This window comes from Vigna umbellata, chromosome 1 (assembly GCF_029865625.1).
Source record: "Vigna umbellata cultivar VRB3 chromosome 1, Vumbellata_1.0, whole genome shotgun sequence".
Classification (NCBI taxonomy): Eukaryota; Viridiplantae; Streptophyta; class Magnoliopsida; order Fabales; family Fabaceae; genus Vigna; species Vigna umbellata.
This window is the reverse complement of record NC_142165.1, coordinates 48,700,970-48,723,519: the sequence shown is the minus strand read 5'-3', so window position 1 is coordinate 48,723,519 and position 22,550 is coordinate 48,700,970. Positions and strand designations below refer to the sequence as shown.

At 28.7% G+C, this 22,550-nt stretch overlaps 1 non-coding gene across 1 annotated transcript; it reads right to left on the bottom strand.

The window, feature by feature from the left end:
- Window positions 1–8,924: 8,924 nt before the first annotated feature.
- TRNAQ-CUG (transfer RNA glutamine (anticodon CUG)) lies at window positions 8,925–8,996 on the bottom strand. Its single transcript has one exon. It is a non-coding gene; the product is annotated as a tRNA-Gln (tRNA).
- Between the last annotated feature and the right edge of the window lie 13,554 nt (window positions 8,997–22,550).

The window sequence follows — 22,550 nt, the reverse complement described above, 5'->3', positions numbered from 1 at the left end:
GACACTGTTTGCGCCACCACTCCAATTCGCTGCCACACTGCCATTTCAATTTTCACCAACGACCGCTCACCAACTTTGCACCTTATCATTGAAGGAGATCATTGCTTGCACCACATCGTTCATCCATCGCGTTCTATTTCGATCACCACCGTACTGGTTTAGTTTTGTTCAAGGCACTACACTGTTGCATGGGTAAATGTTGTACACAAACAAATTACTAATCTTAAAATTGGAAATGTTAGAATTAGTTATGCAGAGAGTGTCTACATTATTGCAGAAGGAGTAATCGTGGATGCTCAAAGTATTCAACATGCTACGAGCTGAAAAAGGTTGGATTCATTGTCCATCAATGGCAGCGAATCTAACATTAGAGAGATGCAAGGTTTTTAGGGTTGGTAAAAGCAACAATTTTGGAAGTTTCAAGGGAGGATCATTAGCACAGGTGTCAAACACAAGAGATGTCAAAGAGTGGCAGGAAAAGATCAAAGGAAGAAAAAGAATTAGGTATGCCTCAAAATTATATTGTGTGGTAATTTTCAGATGTTGGGCATTGTGTTGTGCAACATAGTTTACCATCTCTATTAGGAGTTTTTGCACATTAAAACCATAGGCCTGACCAAGATTGCATAATTTTGTGGCAAAAGACCAAAAGGGATTCCAAGTTTTTGTGTGATTGTGATGTTTTTGTTTGTTAACTAGTGACACTTCGTTCCTTTTCAAGCATAGTTGTTAGGGAAGTTGGTCTTTAAGACTACATAGAAGAAGTTGAGGGGTGGGAGAAAGAGGAGTATGATAAATCTTAAGTTTAATTTATTCATTTGTTTGTATTATAACAACCTTGAAGAGAGAATGTTCGCATATTGGGGGACATGGTCATTCTAGGGTGGTTTCTGCAATGAACCTGATAAGTTTAAGGATATAGCCTGAGCAGATCTTGATCTCTCTCACGCTCAGCCAGTTGAACCTCGTATGTTCAGCCTTGCAAGGCTTCAATGGCCTTGCTCTCGTTCGAGCCTCAATTGGGCACCTCAACCCTTGTTTAGCGTATCACGAGCGGTGCCTATCCATACAACCACAGTCATTGTCCTCAGCTCTCCTGTAGGTCACAAGGCATTAACCATTAACATCTCGATCGTGTACATCCTAATATGGATTCCTTATTTTGGTATTCAAATGTTCAATCGAAGACCAAATGGTATCGCTTGCTTGGTCATCCGGCCTTATAACCTAAGCTAGCTTGATATTCATTGTCTGACCTCGTAAATGTGTTGTCATGATTGGCTACACTTTTTCTGACTGTTCAAATTTGAATTGTTCCTTTTCTTCTATGCAGATGATAGGACTTTGCATATAAACCACTTGACCAACTTTGACCAAACCAGCCGACAAAGAATGTTTTTCAACTCCTGTTGAACCCTTCAAGGGTGGTTAGGGAACATTTTTCAACTACTGACTTACCTTCAACCAGCCGACAAAGAATATTTTCCAAACTCCTGCCAAGACCTTCATAGGTGGTCATGGAATGTTTTTCAACTCTTGACTACCTTCAACCAGCTTGCAGAGAATGTTTTTCAACTCCTGTCGAGCTTTTCACGGGTGGTCAGGGAATGTTTTTCAACTCCTGTCGAGCCCTTCACAAGTGGTCAGAGAACATTTTTCAACTCCTCTCTTACCTTCAATAAGCCAACAGAAAATGTTTTTCATCTCCTATCAAGCTCTCTATGGGTGATCAAAGAACGTTTTTCAAACTCCCGACTTACCTTCAACCAACTTGTAGGGAATGCTTTTTTTATCTCTGGCCATGCTTACAACGAGTGGTCGATAAAGGTCATGATCTTGGTCAACGTACAAAACCACATAAAGACAAGTGTCGAGGGTAAAAAGCATTGGAAACAGACTACCTAAAACTCTTTCACACATTATATCATGCTTGGACTTAGGATACTGTATGACCACACAATCAAGTAAGAACCAGTTGACCATCCAACGAGGAAATGACCGACTGGTCCGAAACATTCAATAATTGATAATTAATCTGAGCAATAACAGTTATTAATAGGAAGTTAATAGAAATAATAGTCAATAATTGAAAAATAATAAGAATAATAAAAGTCATTTATTGATAGTTAATGGATTAGACCTAATTGAAATCCATTATAAGATTTACAAATATATGTAGAGATTTATAAGATAAATATAATTAAACAAATAGAATTAGTGACTAAAGATAAATATAAATAAATAAATATGAAATGCACAATTAAAAATAAATATAAATAAATAAACTAGACAGATAAATATAAAAATAAAATATGAATAAATAAATAAATATAATATAAGTTGCATGTAGAAAGTTTGTTGAGTAACAACTTTCAAACAAAACGAAAGTAAAAATATTGTGAGGGTGGGTAACGTCATGCATATAATAATGAAAATCAAGTTAGAAGGATTTCGAAATTATTTTATAACACACACCATGAGTTTCTTAAATATAAAATTAAGTATAATAAACAAATAAATAATTAATTAAATGAATATAAAAAACAAGACAATTTTTATATTTTCTTTACTCGCTCGTTCAATTCCCTCTCTTATACAAAAAGATTATTTGTATATGAAAACACTTATCATATTAAAATTTGAATAATTATAGCTTGTCTTATTTTCAAGATCTTACACCCTAACTAATTCAAATGTTTTTAGTTCTTCAAAATATTTTTATATGAAAAAATCTTTTTAAGAACATAAAATAAAATATTATGTGTTATGTGCAATTTTATAGTCAAATATTTATTATAAAATTCTCCTTTCATAATTATATCAACCGTTTAATGTTGATTCAATCGAGAAGATTACAATTTAAAGAAATAAAAAAAACCTTTTAAATATGTATGTTTTAATTATAGCTATATTCCCTTTAAACTTATTTTTTTACACTTATATATATAAACATATGAAGTCTCTATATATTATTTTAATTTTTCTAAAACTGTTGATGAATATCTGCTGTTAGAAATGGTATAGTGTAGTAGTACTAGATTCGTTATACTATTTAGATTTCGACATTATAGACTCTTTAAATTTGTTATCCAAAATAATTTAAAGAAAATTTATAAATATAAGTAATTAATGTTTCCACCACGAAAAAAAAACCATAAACAAAAATAAATAACTAAAGAACTCAATCATGTCACTAAATTGTGGATTCACCATTTAAGAGAATAAAATTTTAAAAGAATCAATCTCATCAAAACATATATCTAATTTCATATATATCAAATGTCACTATAGAATCATAAATTTGTGTTGCAAAATTCAGAAAACATGAAAATGAAAAAGAAAAAAATATGTTGATGAAGGATGAGACAAGAGGTTATAACTTTTGTCATCAAAACAATAACATTAACTTACTTTAACTTTCAAATTAATTAAGTTAATTAATAATAGTTCTACAAACTAATATTTCTTTTAGATAAACTATTTAAAATATTCTATAAATACTTTTAGAATGCTCTTTTTAAATATTATTAATATTTTTTTCCAAAGTTTGGTTATTTTTTGTTTTTCTTTAAATATTTTATCATGTTTGAATCCTTTTAAAGTCCCGATCAGTTTGAGTTTTTTTCTAGATTCACAATCGGTTAGAATTATCCGAGCTAAGCTTGAGAATGACTCAAATGAAGGTTTTTATATTTTTTATATTTCAAATTGAACACTGAATTTGATCGTTCACATTTTCGACTTTAATGATATTTAATGTTATATATATATATATATATATATATATATATATATATATATATATATATATATATATATATATATATATATATAAAATATTTTCGTTTAATTCTCTGACTTCGTTTTAAAACAACTACAACTTATTAAATGAGTTTTAATGTATTCGAGTTATTAATTCAATCCAGTAAATTTATTTATTTAAGCAGGTGATGTATTAAATTCAATAATAAGTACACATTAAAATTAAGAGTTAAAAAGTTTATAGCATTTTATTCTTTGAATAATTGTATGCATATTTCATTGTTTTATGTTACATTTTAGTGAGTGTGAGTTTAGTATACATACAAAGTTATGATTAATATTATTGTATGTTATTAATTGATTATTTATTATATTTTAATGGCAATTGATTAAATCACTTATTAGAAATCACTCACAATATATTTTTATCAATCATAGTTATGTATTAATTTTAAATAAAAAAAAATACATGTATTATATACTGAACTCTATTAATGGGAATCTTTTTAAGTAATAATGAATATTAAATTATAGCTTTTAATAATACATGATAATTAATAAACTAAATATACTTTATTAATTGTATGATAGTATAACATAATAAATTTAGTTGAATAAGCACGAAACATCCCATATATACAAAAAGTCACTCAATATCAATAGAATTACTCTAATAATTAAAGCATTATCATAACTCATTAAACATAAATATTTATTATATAGGTATGCTTCATGTATTACATTATTGTTCAATATTTTACATTTTTTAAAACAAAATACTAAAACAATTGAAAATGAGACAATGTAAAACAATATATCATAAGTAGTTTCTACTATCTAGACCCCTATTACTATCTTAATGTTAACGTTTTTCATTAGCATTAACTTTTTATTCACGTATAACATATGATCATCACATATAGATAAAACTACAACAATCACAAAAGATAATGGTTAGCTAGAGTCGTATAATAAAATATATTCTTTAACTATAAATTACCACGTGTGATAGATTTTAATTTTTCTCTTATTAACCATACATATAAAATCGATATAAAAGTTAATTCAATTTTAAAATTTACACATATATAAAGTAATATAATTCTCCATTTATATAATTTTATTTCAAGAACATTGTAAATGTGTTAAGGGTTTAGGTTTGGAACCTTGTCCATCTAAAGTCTTTGGTTTCAATGCTCATTTGTATTGTGGGATATCTTCAAGTTTTACTTCTTATACACAATTACGAAACCAAGTTAATAATTTCATTTTTTAATATAAAACTAAGACTTATAGTCAATGATTAGTTCACACGAGACTCTTAAGTTGTACATTTCAGTTTCAACAAGTTATCAACACTATTGACCAGAACGTTAAGTTTGATTATTTTGATGGATTAACTTTATTATGAATCAAGCATGTATGTGTATTTGTGTGTTTGTGTGTATGTGTCTATGTTTGTGTCTGTGTGTTTGTGTATGTGTGTGTGTGTGCGTGTGCGTGTGTGCGCACGTGTGTTGTGTGTGTGTGTATAGGTTGAAACATATCTTAGAATTTGTTTTAAATATTATCTTGACCTTTTATCATTAATGTGATGTTGTCTATATCATAAATGATGATCCATCTCTTATGGATGTTTGCCACAAATTAAAAAAAAGATAATGATTATTTATCTCTTTTGGATTCTTTTGAAGTATCATACTAGATCAAAATTGTTCAGTTTGATCTGGTTGCAAAATCACTGAGTTTGACGATTTTGAGTTTGATTTAAGTTTGTATTATTATTTTTGCATGTTATCAAATGCTGACAGTTTGATTAATTTGACTGTGTTATAAAATAGGTTTACTCATTAACATCACAAGTCAATGAAGTGAAGACAATGCTGAATTTCTTTTGTACAAAACTATTAAGGAGAATTCCTCTTTCTTATGTTTCATCCATCATCGGTGATATATATATATATATATATATATATATATATATATATTAGATTGTAATAATGTTACCTAATTATGATTATTTTTTAGGTGAGGTATCTGATCAAGAGAGTGTTCTCAATGAAGAAACAAAGGATTCCGATCAAGATTGATAATTGAATAATGATATTAGACTTTTATTTAGTTTGACTTTATAAGTATAAGAAGAGAGATGTTATAATATCTCACTAATTTGATGTTTAAACTTTATTATTTACTTTGATCTTGTAGACCATGTTTATTGTTTTTATGAACGTTATATCTAGTTATAAACAAATGTCAAAATTTTAGAATTGTTGCTTTTTATTTCACATGTTTTAAGAATTATATTTAGAAAGTGCCATAAATAAAATTTAAGAAATTTGAAACACCAGGTAAAAACATTAATAAATAATAAATTGCATTACATGGACAAAAAACACTAAAAAAACTCAATACCATCTCATACTATATAAAGATATAAAATAGTTGACAGGTTTGAAAAATCCCATTCAAGTAAATAAGAATGGTTATGAAATCGCATGTATTACTTTACCAGAAATTAGTCAAAACAGTTAGTAATTAGTTAATGATTTTGTTTATTTTTTTGAAAAAAAAAAACTACCAGTAACATTTTTAGTGGAGGTTAAAATCATCAAAAATATCAAAAGTAACTCCTGTTAAAAATTATTTCTCTAGTGTATAAAAATCTATTTTTTCTCATTTTTATATGTATGTAATTTTGTATTCTCTGTTTGAGTTCTCTACACTATCTTTTAAATCATGTCTTCTTTAAAATTTGTTTATACTTCTTAAATGATCAAAGTATTCGTTAATATATGGTTTAATTATTTAGCAGGTCCCATTTTAGGTTATAATCTCAAAATAGTCTTGTTTTTTTTTTCGGCGTCTCTACTGGATTTTTATTTTGTGAAAATTGTAACAATTCGACATTAGGCTTAACTGCGTTAATATGTGGTTGACGTGGCACGGTGAACTATTTTTTTAATTGACATGGCTCAAAGATTTGGATTTGGGTTCTTTCTAAAACTGCGAGAAAAGTTTGTTCTAATTATATCTTTATACTTTGGAAATTCATGAAATTATTTTTTAACGTGATAATATTTTTTTGTCAGGATTTCATTTTAAACACGTAACAAATTATTTAATTTAATAGCTACAATTGATTTTCCACGTCAGCTTCTTCTTTCACAGATTAGGCTTCTCCCTTAAAGTTTCACCAGAGACTTCTCCCTCTCCTCCGATTTGTCATTCATCTTCACACCTTCCATTCTCATACCAGACAAAGAACATTTCCTGATTCATCTCCAACCCACCCAAACCTCACTCATTATAGAAAGCACCAAAACCTCACGCATCAAATAAAAAACAGTTGCTGGATTCGATTAAGAAGATCCGATTAATTTCACAATTTCCTCTGTTCCTCACTCATGAGTTGTTGGAGTCTCTGCTTGAGAGCGGGGCCGTGGTGGCCACCGTTTTGAGGGTTTATGAAGACCATGGGACAAGGCGAGGTGGTAGAATCTTTGCCGTTAGTGCGGGGTCCTGAAGGCGAATAGAATCAAACGGGGCAGAGCGACGACGACAGAGAAAATCACAGCAACACAACACATCATCTTCCAAGGAGAACACCATGTGAAACAAGACAATATATGACCCCTAACCAAACATTTACTGACCTGTGACTCGATATTCCAACGGAAAAAGGTCTCACAACTCCAACGACCACATGATGGAGGCTCATTGTCAACGTCGACGATTAATAAAACCCTAAATTCCCAAATTGATATCCCAGTTTGTGAAATTGATTGAACTTTGCATGAACCTTACAATGTCAAAACCAACTTCTCCCAATTTCAATCCCTGATTCGATAAAATTCAATCCCAATCCCAATATTTCATTCCTACTTACCATTTCTTTGTTTAAAAAAAATATCCACGTTTGAGCTAGGTGTCCTTACTAATGTCAGCCACGTCAATTAAAAAGATAGCCTACCTTGCCACGTCAACCACATATTAACGTTGTTGGGTCTAATTTAGCGGCATGAGCCCAATTGTTGCAATTTTCACAAAACAAAGACCCAATTAAGATGCCGAAAAAGAACATGACAAATTTGAGGTTCCCAAAAACGAGACCTGCTGAAGGATTAAACCTATATATATTATACAAAATTTATTTGTAATGTGAAAACTTCATTAGTTCTCTTTAGAACTTTATCCTAGGTTGGTTATAAAATTTTATTCTCTCATCTCATCTCTACTAATGTAGTTCTTAGCTAAAAAAATTTGGCTCAATTTTTGTTCCTAAGATTAGGCTTTAAATTTGGTGTGACTTTCATCTTTCGATAACCATTATTTGGAGTTCATGCACTCTTCCGATAAAAGAAATAATGTATATTATAAATTTGTTCAATTATGTTAGATTTAATAATGAGTTTCAATATGAAGTTTACTATGTAGGTTTATACAAGTAAGAGTCATTTATTGCCTCAAAATTATCTCACACAGATCACCAAAATCTAACTAGACATATTAAAAATATGTTTTTCAAAATGAGCAAAAAATTCTTTGTCCAAAACTAAACTAAAAAATAATTAAATAATTTTTAAATTTTATTATCATGGAAACAAAATTGTATGTACTTTTCACATGCAATATGAAATTACATATAAATAAAATAAATTGTATTCTTCGACACATGTTCTGCTTATTTTTCTTTCATGGTCTTATGTATATTTTATGAATCATTTACGTCCTCTCACAATAACCTCACTACAAATAATCAATTATATAACTACTATTATCTTTTTTTTTTAAATTTAGATAGACAAAACGTCTCCTTTTCACTAATTTGATATGATAAACTTGTAATCTTAAACATATACGCATTAGAATACTAGTTTATAATTTAAGTTAGTTCACATGGTAATATGCATTCATAAAGCGTACTATTTAATCGTCGTGGTACATGTTTTAAGAAATATTTATAATTTGTTTTAATTTGAAAAAATAATAAAAATAATTTTGGAAATATTAACATTACATTTAAGAGGAGTGATAACTTAATTTGTGGTGACACCACATAAAACTTTACTCTATATGATTTTGTTTAATATATATTATTATAAATATATTACCAAAAAATATAGCTGTAGAACATATATACAATTTTTTCAATTGAAAAAAGGTCCTACCGAGATTTGAACTCGGGTTACTGGATTCAGAGTCCAATGTCCTGACCACTAGACCATAGGACCGTGTTGTACAGATCCTTAGGAAAAATATAGATAACATGTAGGTATTTTGAGTATAAAGCATGGATAAGAGAATTGTGGGTCTATATTATTTTCTTCCAAACACATAATTACTAGTGTGATTTGAGTTAAGTTCCACCACAAAATTATTACAGGTTGGAAATAACATTGAGTTTTATATATTTAATTCATTTTTTAATGTTTCTATGTTCATTTTATGAATATATCAATTTATTTTATATAGTTTGAAGTTAGAATATTAGTCAATATAATTGTAAATTTTTATTTAATTAATATTTTAGTTTCCATATTTAACTAATTAATTTAATAGAATTCTTTAATTTTTTTTACTGAGTTTTAATTTAATTTAAAATAATTTTGTAAGACCCATAAAAAAAAATCTATATATATATATATATATATATATATATATATATTTATAGTAGTAAATTTTAGTATTTTATTAGTAATAATAATTTTAATGGATATAAAATTGTAAATTTTGGATATAAAATTATAGTAATTTTAGAAGGAGAAGTTCAAATTTTTGGTAACTTATTTAGTAAAAATTTTTTAAATGGAATAGTAAAAAGTAAATAGTAAATAGTAAAAAGTAAATAGTAAAAATAAATTTTCAGCATTAAGATTCCTTAGCATGGAAGAAAGTAGTAGGTAGAAATTAGGATCAGATTTGGTGAGAAAATGATTGAAATATTATTTTTAAATAATATTAAAATAATAAATAATATTAAAATATTAATGAATAGTAAATTTTTTTTTTTTACTATAAATAGCCATGGGAGGGAAGGGTATTTTGCACCAAGAAAAGAGGAATCAAGTGAGAGCTTGAGAAATAGAGAAGAAAGAGTTAGGGAGAAATTTTTAGTTGCAAGAAGAGTAGAGGTTCTGAAGGGTTTCGGGGAAACAAATTCGGAGCAGGAGATTAAGTCTGGAATAGAGGTAGGGGAGCTAATCCTTCTTGTATATGATTTTTTTTATCCATGTTATGATAATGAATATGAGTTATGAGTATGTTAAAATTTTGGTAATGGTAGTTATCTATTCACTTATATAAATTTAGTTTTCATTATTATAATTTCTTATTTTCGAGTTACTGTTGTGAAAATTTTCTATTAATTGTTTTCACCGTTGGATTTAGCTAAAATTTTAGTATGTGAATCCTAAGACCTATTACTAAACTTTGACCGTTTAGATTTGAAAATAGAAGTCTGTACTTGGAGAAATAAATACTGCAAGTTTGAGTAAATTAGTCACCCTGTAGTTCTGTTACTAAGTTGTCTCGGTAAAAATATAGATTTTGACCTATTTAACCGTTAGATCAACCTCAAAATTTGATATATGATTCTTAGGACATATTAATACAATTTGACCGATCGGATTTGTAATTGAAGGTCTATGTTTAGAGAACGAAATTTCGAAAGTGTGAAACAATCGGATGAACACTGTATTGTTGTTCTTAAGCTATCATGGTACAAATTTCATATATATTTCATCTACCGTTAGATTGAGCCCAAAATTTAGTATGTAATTCATAAGACATATTAAGTCATTTTGACCGTTCAGATTTGTAATTAAATGTCTGTGATTAGGGAAATTAGTTCCGCATTTTGAGTATAACTGAAAACCACTTAAAATTCTGCACCTGAGTTACCTCGGTAAAAACCTCAATATCTATCTAGTTAACCGTTGGATCAACCTGAAATTTTAATATGTAGTTTATAACAAATAGTGAATTTTTGTGACCATTCAGATTTGAAATCGGAGTTACCGATTTAGAGATATTAATTTCGTATCTTCTCAGGGATCTCAATATTGCTAAATTTCTATTTTTTTGATATCTATATTAAATTTCGGTGTTAATATTATATGCTGTTGTTTAAAATCTGTAAATAAGAAATTTGTTAAAAACTAGTTGAGGAACACTTTGGCTAAGGAAAGACTTGGTACTTAAGTTGTCCATTGTGACGCACCTCTCTTTCCTGGAAGTCTACTCGACAAGTTTTTGACTTAAATCCTATTGAACAGATTTTGTACTGTTAAATTATTATGCAATATATGTTGTTGGAATGGAAATGTATGATTAATTCATGTTATTATGGTAGATATGAAATTATGAATTATAATTGTGATTATTGCATTTTATTATATTGCAATTGAGTTTATGCGTCTGAACATGATATGAGTATTATGGGGAGATTTTGTAAGGATATAATGTGAGTTGAGGAATATGAGTATGGTATGAGTCTTGTGGAGAGATTCAATAATGTTATGGTATTTGTGTATATGTTGATGTTGAGAGTCCCGTAGTTGGGGGTTATCCTGATACTCTAATAATTATCTAGTCTCAAGTAGAGAGGGATGAATTATGTGGTGAGAGGAGCAGGAGGTCCTGGTCTATGTGCCTGTTTTGGACATAGTGAGGGGACTATCCTTGTGGGTGGTATGGAGGGCAGGATGTCCTGGTCTATGTGCCGGTTTTGGACATAGTGAGGGGACTAACATTGTGGATGGTATGAAGGGCAGGATGTCCTGGTCTATGTGCCGGTTTTGGACATAGTGAGGGGACTAAGAATGGCATCACAAGTGGGGAAGCTTTCGTTGAATTACTCAACAACATATCGTCGGGGATAAGTGTATATTGGGTATTGTGAAATGAGTGTCTATTGGGTACTGTGGTGTCTATTGGGTATTGTGAGACGAGTGTCTAATAGGAACTGTGGTATGAGGGTGTCGAACATAATTATTATATGATGTTTATATCAAGGTAATTATACATGTTTTATAAATGATTTGTTGCATGTTAGCTCACCCTACTTGTTTGTGTTTTCTTTTGTGTTTGGGTATGTGCGATGATCGTATAATTCGTTATACGGGAGCAGATGAAGGAATGTCGTCTGAAACAATACCAAGGAAGAAAGAGATCGAAGAATAAGTTAGAAGAATTCAAGTTATATTTAGGAGTTTATAGTTGAAATCTGAGTTTAAAATATATCAACTGTGAATTTTTAAGTGTGAGATTACGGGATGTTACCGTAAATGTAATGTTACAATATATAAATTATGAATTATCCAATGTGGGATATTGGGATGTTACATTAATGGTATCAGAGCAGTTCGTCCTTAGGATGACCTCTGTGTTGTGGGTCTTCCGTGTCTTCTCTGTGAAGAATTGAGTCTAAATGGTATAATTTACCATTTCCTCCAAATCTAGATAGTAGAGTATTATGTCTAACTACTCATGACTTTTACCATAGATGATTTTCCTTTCTTAATTCTGAGGGTTTAAGGAAAGATATTAGAATTAGTTAAAGCCTTGATAGGAGATATAATATTAGAGTTTAAGTTTCAAAGGATGAGTGAAGATGTTGGTGTTTAGAAGTAAAATTTTTAGAAGTTTCTAGAACAAATTAATAGATGAGATATCTTAAGTTTCACAAAAAGGAGTTGAGTTCAAAGGCTAGATTAAGAGAAGCTTTGGATAAGCATGAATGTAGCAAGGTTTGAGAAATCAGTTTGGTTTAGTATATCAGTAACGTTAGAAGTCAGAAGAGAAGGAAGTATTGATGAGAAACAGAGTGGCATTGTGTGAGATTGGTAACATGGATTGATGTATCAGCGATGATTGGAATCTGAAGAAAGAAAATGGTGGAAGATTTGAAGATAAAGTTTAAAATAAAAAGGGATAGGAATACTGAAGTAGATTAAGAATAAATCAAATATTAGACAAAGAAGAGTAGATGAGAAGTTGTATAAGGCATAAAGAGGATTGAGAGAAAGTTTAATAGGAGGAGAAATTTATAAGTTAAGAGAACACGAGGTCTTTAGAGAAGAATGAAGTATTGGAAGGATTCTAAGCTAAATGGATGATTAAAAGGAGATGGTTAGATTTTTTTCAGTAAATGTATTAGAGATAAGATTTGAGAATATGTGATTTTTGTATGAGGAGTAGTGGAGAAAATCCAGGTACGAAAATTTTGGCTTTCGACTTATGCAAATATTTGGTATTTTTGATAGGATTAAAATGTCATGATTTACGGTTGTAAATTTTATTGATTTTGGGATGTTAAAGTTAGTAGAGGTAGTGTAGGTTGAATTGATATTATTATGAACATGGCAAGATAAGGAAGAAGAAGAGTTTGGAAATAGATAAAAAGGAGGGTTGCAATACTAATGTGATTAGGGAATTAGGAATAATTAAGAAGTTGTAGGTTGTGATTGGAGCAATTTCATCAGGCATAGTTATATGGTAGTATTCAAACCTCAATGGTGATGTAAAGGATAGGTAAAGATTTATATGTCGCACCTTGATCTCTATCAAGTGATGTGTGTGAGTGAACTTGTTGATACTTACTTTTAGTTCGCATAAGATAAAAATTTTAGATTTAGTTAACACTAAATATCCTGGGGTATGGTTTTGATCTCGGGAAGCACGTTATAATTGAGGTGGGTTGTGGTTGATTGCCCTGATAATCTCTCTAGATCGTTTAACTTATGTGGCATAAGTGGTTTATTTAAATGAGTAGGTGCAGTATTGATAAGGAATCTAGTTAGTTTTAAATTCGGCCTTATTGAGATTAAAATAAGTGGTTTCAGAATTTATAACATTGTTGATTGAGTGATCTGTTGAGTCTTATCAGAGATATGCAATTGTTAGGTACTGGATTAGAGACAACATTAAGTTTGTGAATTCATATTAGCTTAGGATGTGGGAAGGTATTTTGAGGACAAGGTTTATATTCCTAAAATTTGGAGTTTATAAGTTAATTCTTGAAGAATGTTTTAACTTAGACTAGAAATGTTTGCTAGGAAAATAATTACATGAAGGTTGAAGTAATTTGGAGTATAATCTTGAAATAAGCTTGATTATTCTAGTTTTGTTAAATATTTCAGAAGTGTTTATCAGGGAAAGAAAATAGTGGTTCAACATTTAGTGTGGGTTAAATAAAAGATGAGGATCAATATTTTAGGGATATCTGACCAATGCAAGTGAAGGATAGACATTATAGTCTAGGGTATGATCGAAAGGATGGTTTGGTTCAAATATGTTTTTAGAAGTTTATGGTCTTCAAGAATTGTGAGTTGACTGTTGTAGTTAAGGGTGAAGGCAGTATTACCGAGAATCAGATAAGTTCATCAAGGACGAGTGAAGGAAATGATGCATGATCTTAAGTGTGGAAGGGTTTATATGGATGTTATAAAGCATACTCAATATAGGTATTACTTTTGGACAAGTTCTTGATAAATGAGTATAGAAAAGAAAACATAAGGATGAATTATTTAGTAATAGTGTTTTGGACTCCGTGTAATTATTAGAGTAATTAGAAATTTTACGAAAAATAGAAGTATAGGGTAAGGTGGAGCAATCTAGTATAAAATTTTGGTAAACATAAGTGGCTTTTGGAGGCGTACGATTTCTAGGAGTGGAAACTGTGTTGAGAAAATATAATGGAAAGTTGTTACGGAAAAAGAATGATTCTTAGAGTTTTAGAGCGTCATGGAAGTCTTAAATAAGGATCTCTAAGGAGAATCACTTTCTGATTATAGTAGGAATGAAAAGTTTTCTCTAATCTTGTGATTTATAGTTTATGAGTGATGAGTTCTTTTAAAACATTAATGGATTATTTTGAGACTAGTGAGGAAGGTTTAATGATGGTTGTGATAGGGCTAAAGTAAGAGTGTTTGGAAGGTTTATGATTTTAATTTTTGTGAGTACATTTCAATTTGAGATGCTAGAAATTTTATGCACAAAATAAGTAGAGAAATGATTCAGGTTATGAGTGTGAGACTTTTCTAGTTGAATGCGTTCAGATGAGTATTAAATTAAAAATTTTTATTTTCGAATTTTCGAGGACGAAAATTTTTGTTGTTGGGGAGAATGTAAGACCCATAAAAAAAAATCTATATATATATATATATATATATATTTATAGTAGTAAATTTTAGTATTTTATTAGTAATAATAATTTTAATGGATATAAAATTGTAAATTTTGGATATAAAATTATAGTAATTTTAGAAGGAGAAGTTCAAATTTTTGGTAACTTATTTAGTAAAAATTTTTTAAATGGAATAGTAAAAAGTAAATAGTAAATAGTAAAAAGTAAATAGTAAAAATAAATTTTCAGCATTAAGATTCCTTAGCATGGAAGAAAGTAGTAGGTAGAAATTAGGATCAGATTTGGTGAGAAAATGATTGAAATATTATTTTTAAATAATATTAAAATAATAAATAATATTAAAATATTAATGAATAGTAAATTTTTTTTTTTTACTATAAATAGCCATGGGAGGGAAGGGTATTTTGCACCAAGAAAAGAGGAATCAAGTGAGAGCTTGAGAAATAGAGAAGAAAGAGTTAGGGAGAAATTTTTAGTTGCAAGAAGAGTAGAGGTTCTGAAGGGTTTCGGGGAAACAAATTCGGAGCAGGAGATTAAGTCTGGAATAGAGGTAGGGGAGCTAATCCTTCTTGTATATGATTTTTTTTATCCATGTTATGATAATGAATATGAGTTATGAGTATGTTAAAATTTTGGTAATGGTAGTTATCTATTCACTTATATAAATTTAGTTTTCATTATTATAATTTCTTATTTTCGAGTTACTGTTGTGAAAATTTTCTATTAATTGTTTTCACCGTTGGATTTAGCTAAAATTTTAGTATGTGAATCCTAAGACCTATTACTAAACTTTGACCGTTTAGATTTGAAAATAGAAGTCTGTACTTGGAGAAATAAATACTGCAAGTTTGAGTAAATTAGTCACCCTGTAGTTCTGTTACTAAGTTGTCTCGGTAAAAATATAGATTTTGACCTATTTAACCGTTAGATCAACCTCAAAATTTGATATATGATTCTTAGGACATATTAATACAATTTGACCGATCGGATTTGTAATTGAAGGTCTATGTTTAGAGAACGAAATTTCGAAAGTGTGAAACAATCGGATGAACACTGTATTGTTGTTCTTAAGCTATCATGGTACAAATTTCATATATATTTCATCTACCGTTAGATTGAGCCCAAAATTTAGTATGTAATTCATAAGACATATTAAGTCATTTTGACCGTTCAGATTTGTAATTAAATGTCTGTGATTAGGGAAATTAGTTCCGCATTTTGAGTATAACTGAAAACCACTTAAAATTCTGCACCTGAGTTACCTCGGTAAAAACCTCAATATCTATCTAGTTAACCGTTGGATCAACCTGAAATTTTAATATGTAGTTTATAACAAATAGTGAATTTTTGTGACCATTCAGATTTGAAATCGGAGTTACCGATTTAGAGATATTAATTTCGTATCTTCTCAGGGATCTCAATATTGCTAAATTTCTATTTTTTTGATATCTATATTAAATTTCGGTGTTAATATTATATGCTGTTGTTTAAAATCTGTAAATAAGAAATTTGTTAAAAACTAGTTGAGGAACACTTTGGCTAAGGAAAGACTTGGTACTTAAGTTGTCCATTGTGACGCACCTCTCTTTCCTGGAAGTCTACTCGACAAGTTTTTGACTTAAATCCTATTGAACAGATTTTGTACTGTTAAATTATTATGCAATATATGTTGTTGGAATGGAAATGTATGATTAATTCATGTTATTATGGTAGATATGAAATTATGAATTATAATTGTGATTATTGCATTTTATTATATTGCAATTGAGTTTATGCGTCTGAACATGATATGAGTATTATGGGGAGATTTTGTAAGGATATAATGTGAGTTGAGGAATATGAGTATGGTATGAGTCTTGTGGAGAGATTCAATAATGTTATGGTATTTGTGTATATGTTGATGTTGAGAGTCCCGTAGTTGGGGGTTATCCTGATACTCTAATAATTATCTAGTCTCAAGTAGAGAGGGATGAATTATGTGGTGAGAGGAGCAGGAGGTCCTGGTCTATGTGCCTGTTTTGGACATAGTGAGGGGACTATCCTTGTGGGTGGTATGGAGGGCAGGATGTCCTGGTCTATGTGCCGGTTTTGGACATAGTGAGGGGACTAACATTGTGGATGGTATGAAGGGCAGGATGTCCTGGTCTATGTGCCGGTTTTGGACATAGTGAGGGGACTAAGAATGGCATCACAAGTGGGGAAGCTTTCGTTGAATTACTCAACAACATATCGTCGGGGATAAGTGTATATTGGGTATTGTGAAATGAGTGTCTATTGGGTACTGTGGTGTCTATTGGGTATTGTGAGACGAGTGTCTAATAGGAACTGTGGTATGAGGGTGTCGAACATAATTATTATATGATGTTTATATCAAGGTAATTATACATGTTTTATAAATGATTTGTTGCATGTTAGCTCACCCTACTTGTTTGTGTTTTCTTTTGTGTTTGGGTATGTGCGATGATCGTATAATTCGTTATACGGGAGCAGATGAAGGAATGTCGTCTGAAACAATACCAAGGAAGAAAGAGATCGAAGAATAAGTTAGAAGAATTCAAGTTATATTTAGGAGTTTATAGTTGAAATCTGAGTTTAAAATATATCAACTGTGAATTTTTAAGTGTGAGATTACGGGATGTTACCGTAAATGTAATGTTACAATATATAAATTATGAATTATCCAATGTGGGATATTGGGATGTTACAAATTTAATATGATTTCATTTGTTAAATTGATATTATTTGAAAGAGAACTCGTATTAATCCAAACCATCTTCTTCTTCAACATCTTTTTTGGTTATACAATCCCACCATCCATTCGACCAATAACTATCACCATCACCACCACTTATGACAATTTTGTATAACTATCTAAACTTTGCTCCCAATAGTTCGATAATGTGATCATGGTGATAACTTCCAATTCATTCATTTCTTTTGTCACACTTTGAATCCTACAACTTTTTTATTTTCATGTCTTTTATCTTTATCTTTTTCCTTATATTAATTGTTTCTTTTTTCAACCTATCTTCCTCAAGTGTGCTATTTAAGATTTATTATTTATATTTCTATTTTGTTTCAGTATATAAATGAGTAGGGTCGAGAAATACACTTTTCTAATATCACATTCTCTTCCTTCTTGTTGTTGAATCACTTGCCCCGATTTCTTCAAGTCAGATTTTAATCAATGAACTTAATTCACAATTAAGTATAAGAACTTAATTAAGCTAATTTTACCTTTGTAGCTTACCCTTATATTTATAGGTATCTTTTGGACCTTAAATTGATGTTAGCCCAATAATACAAATATTTTGTGGACCTTACATTGATGTTGGCCCAACAATACTAATACATACGTTTGCCATAGGTATTCGCTTATTACCTTGTTAACCGATTGGATCAGACACCATACCATATATATTTCATTGACGTTGAAAAGATGGTTTGTTGGGTATAGTCAATAAAAATCTCCTTTCATACTTCTTAAATGTTTTTTTTTTTCACGATCACATTATGATAATACAAAATTTTTGTTGTTATTCTTCCAAAAGCTAGGGACAAACCACACTGAGAGAAATAAGTATTTATCACGGTCTTGACATAAAGTGGGTGAGTAGAGTTTGAAGAGTCCAGGAACGATAGGATGTCATTGAAGTGGTGTTGATGATGGATGTCATCGAGATGGATGTTGAGACTCTGTTGTAAAAAAAGATGAAAATATAAAAGAGTTTAGACAATCAAAATGAATGTTGAGTTTGTATTGTCAAAATAGACGAAGAGATAAAAAAGTTTAGACAACGTAATCAATTTTTTGAGTGTTGTTAATACTGTTTAATGAAACAAAAAAACTTAAATCATTTTAAATAAAACTATAATTAAATTAATTATAAGAAAAATTTAAGAAATCACGTTAAATAAACTCTCTAATATATCAAAATATTCATTTAACCTAATTTTTTTAATAAATAATTTTTTCAATATAATAAGTATTGGTATATTTATTTTTCAGAGTAATAAGAAAAAAAAAGATTCTTAATGCAATCAATTTAATTTTGTAAATTTTGCTAGTAGTTAACATAATCATTATCACATGTATTTATTAAATAAGAAAAATAATATATATATTTTTCTATAACAATATCTTACTGTTACTAAATATTAAACACGTGTTTAATTATTTCAACCGTTAATAAAATTTAAAAATTGTTTCACTAAAATGATGAGTATTTCTTGTATATTAAAGATGAGATACATTAATAATTGTTAAATTGAACTAACTTTTTTTTTTCATTTTAAAGTTTAACTTTCAAAAGTTAATTTTTAAAATAATATATATTTAAAATAAGATGCATGCTTATTAAATTGTTATAACAAGTTTCACTCTTAAACTATTAAAAATATAAAAGCCAACATAAATTATATAAATTATATGTTTAAAAATGCAGATAATTTTATTCAAAATCAATGTTACAAAAGTTGAGCCAAACATGTAACGTTCTTGGATTTATGTAACTAGTCTTATGTACTGCACTACTTCACAAAACCATGGGTTATTATGTCGTGTTCTGTGGTGCATTGACTTTTCACAAGACCTTTTAAAAAAGTTGTTAATATAATATAATTTTGGTATAAAATATTAGGGTTAATAGAATAATTTTAGAAGATTACTACATACACTATTTTCCATTTTTGTTTTTCTCGCATCATAAATCCTTTTTCAATTTTAGAAAATGTACTAGGTTAAAAAGGATAAAGAAACATCACTAAATAAAAAATATATAAGCTATAAGTAAAAGGAAAGTTGAAGATATTTAGTTGATAAGATATAAAATATGAGTGAAATAAATAAAAAGATTAATGTGATGGGTTACACTAGTTTCAAAATTAAATATACACTTTATTATGAATAAAAAATCATGGAAATGCAAAAGGTGGAGAATGTGAGTGAAAAAGACTATAATTCCAACTCAAAACAAAATTACATATAATTTCATATGTGCATGGCAAGTTTGGTACATTCAAATAAATAAAGACAAATAAAGGTTTGAAGAAGTGGAAATATTTATTTATTTATTTATACCAATAACTTTATTTCTTTGAATACTCCCTTTTTGTCCTGACTGAATTTAATGATTTTATATATTTTATTTATATATTTTCAATTTCAAATTTTAATAACCTGCCGACGAGCATACTTACCGGGAAATAAATATATAAAATAGGTAAAATAAGAAAAAAAGTTATAACCTTAATATAATAATTTTAATTCCATTAACTTTATTTTAAAATCATCACCAAACCTTATTGTAAGTCTAAAAAAATCATACAAACAGTTAGCTAGCTAACTTTGTTGTTATTTTTTAAATAGTGATTTTTTTTAATTGGAATTGTGTTTCCAAATTAAAAAGAAAAAAAAACAGTATATTATTTTTTAACGACTAGAATCGAAATCAGAAAATGTTAGAAAGGAAATATATATATATATATATATATATATATATATATATATATATATTATCAACTATATATTTATTCATAACCCAAACAATGTCAAAGTTCAACTTTTCTCTGGTTAAGTTCCTATAGAATTAAAAAAATTCGTGTTTCATCAATGTATTCAAAATTTCAATACCAAATTTCATAGGACATAATGTCATCATCTTTTTATTAACCTCAACGAAAATAGAAAATAAAGTGAATTTCAAGATCTTTGTATGACAATTATGAAAAATTGCCCTAAAAAATATTAAAAAAAATTGAATTTTTTTCACCTTATCCATATGAAGGTTAATTCTAGAATCCACATAAACAGTACATTTAACCTGTTATGAAATGTCTCTGTCTACTAATTATAAAATTCGACCGTATTATATATATTGGGTAATAAAGTGACAATTAGGGCAAAACAAAATTGCTACGCAAAAGTTGGTAAATGATGATGTATACGAACATTGTTTGATTGTGGGGCTGAAAATATATACATAAATAATTTTATTTGACATAATTTTTTATATTTATTTGATATTACTTTTTTATTTTTTATTTTATTATTTTTTAAATATATATAAAAATTCATATTTTTATTATCATTTTGCTATTATAATATATATTAAATGAATGTAAATATATGTGATTTTATTATTATTATTTTATATCTTTATAAAACTATTCAAGTTTTAATAACAATGGGGTCATCAATTTTGTTTGGAGAAACAAAAATAATTCTGTCATAACAAATTTCATCACTTTTCAATGAAACCAATTAATCTAATACACTCTTCAAATTCAAATTATCCTCACAGTTGCTTCCTAAAACTAAAAGCACACTCAATTTTTTTTAAAGTATTTACTTTAAAAACACTGCAGTCGTATATCCTATTTCTTTAATATGTGGCTTGTCCTATTAATGTAAAAATGTTATTTTTTTAAATAATTACATTTATTTGAAAGATAATATTTTTATTTTACATATCAAACATCACCGTCCGGAAACCAGTTGAAACATTAGTATAAACAAGTAGATAAAGCAGAGTACAGAATAATATTATATAGTACATGATTTTTTTGGACTGATTACTTAGTGCATTTATATATATATATATATATATATATATATATATATTATTAAATGTCATTGGTTAAGAAGGACTATTAAAGTGTATGTTCATTTGAATAAACAAATAAGAAAAATATCAGCATGATAATTAGTAGGCATATTTCTTTTTGGCCTACATTTATCATAAAGATAATTAAATGTGCCATAAAAGTGCATGCATCTTGTAAGAGAAACATTTTAATAAGAATGAAAGGAAAGAAAAAATATACAATATAAACACACATTTGTAGACATATGCTTTTGAAGGATTTAATGAAAGTTATATTAATAGATACTCTACTATTATCTTTTAGGTTGTTAATCCATATTATTTTTTAAGGTGGTTTATTATCTTTTTAGGATATTCTTATAAATTGTTCATACAGGCTGCTTTTTAGGTTATTCACTGAGGTCCTTCTAAGTTCTTCCAACCAAGCCGTCCTTCTAGGCCGTTCACCCAGATCATGTCTAATGATAATGACTCATTAAGCCCCTAATGCAGATTAAGGTGTGATTGGATCGTCATTAAACATGAAAGATAAAAGCTTATCACAACCAACATAAAGAAATGTATCAGATATGACTTTAGAGGATTATGCACAATACATACATAAGTTGTTGTCAATCATTCAGTTATATTACTAACTTTGAGCATTGAAGTGTTTTTGACAAGTAAAAGACTTTAATCCTATACTCGAAACACTTTTATTGAAAAGAAAAAGAAAGAAAAAAAGATAAAATTTATTAAGTGAATTTTAATAAACTTTAATTACGATTTTGAAATTATGTTAATTTCAATTTAATCACACAAAATCATTTATAAACTAAAACCAATCAGTAAAATGATATTTTACTACCATTTATGCATTGTAATTTTAGTTTATCTGAATGATCGATGTGGGAGTTTTGGAAGAAGAATAAAAAAAAATGGTTAGGTGTGGTGGTTGCAAGTTTGTGTGTGGAAGAGAAGGTGTAATTGGAGAGAAGCGTGAAGAAAGACAAAGAGAAAGAGAAAGAGAGTGATGGAAAAAGATTGGTGGGTTT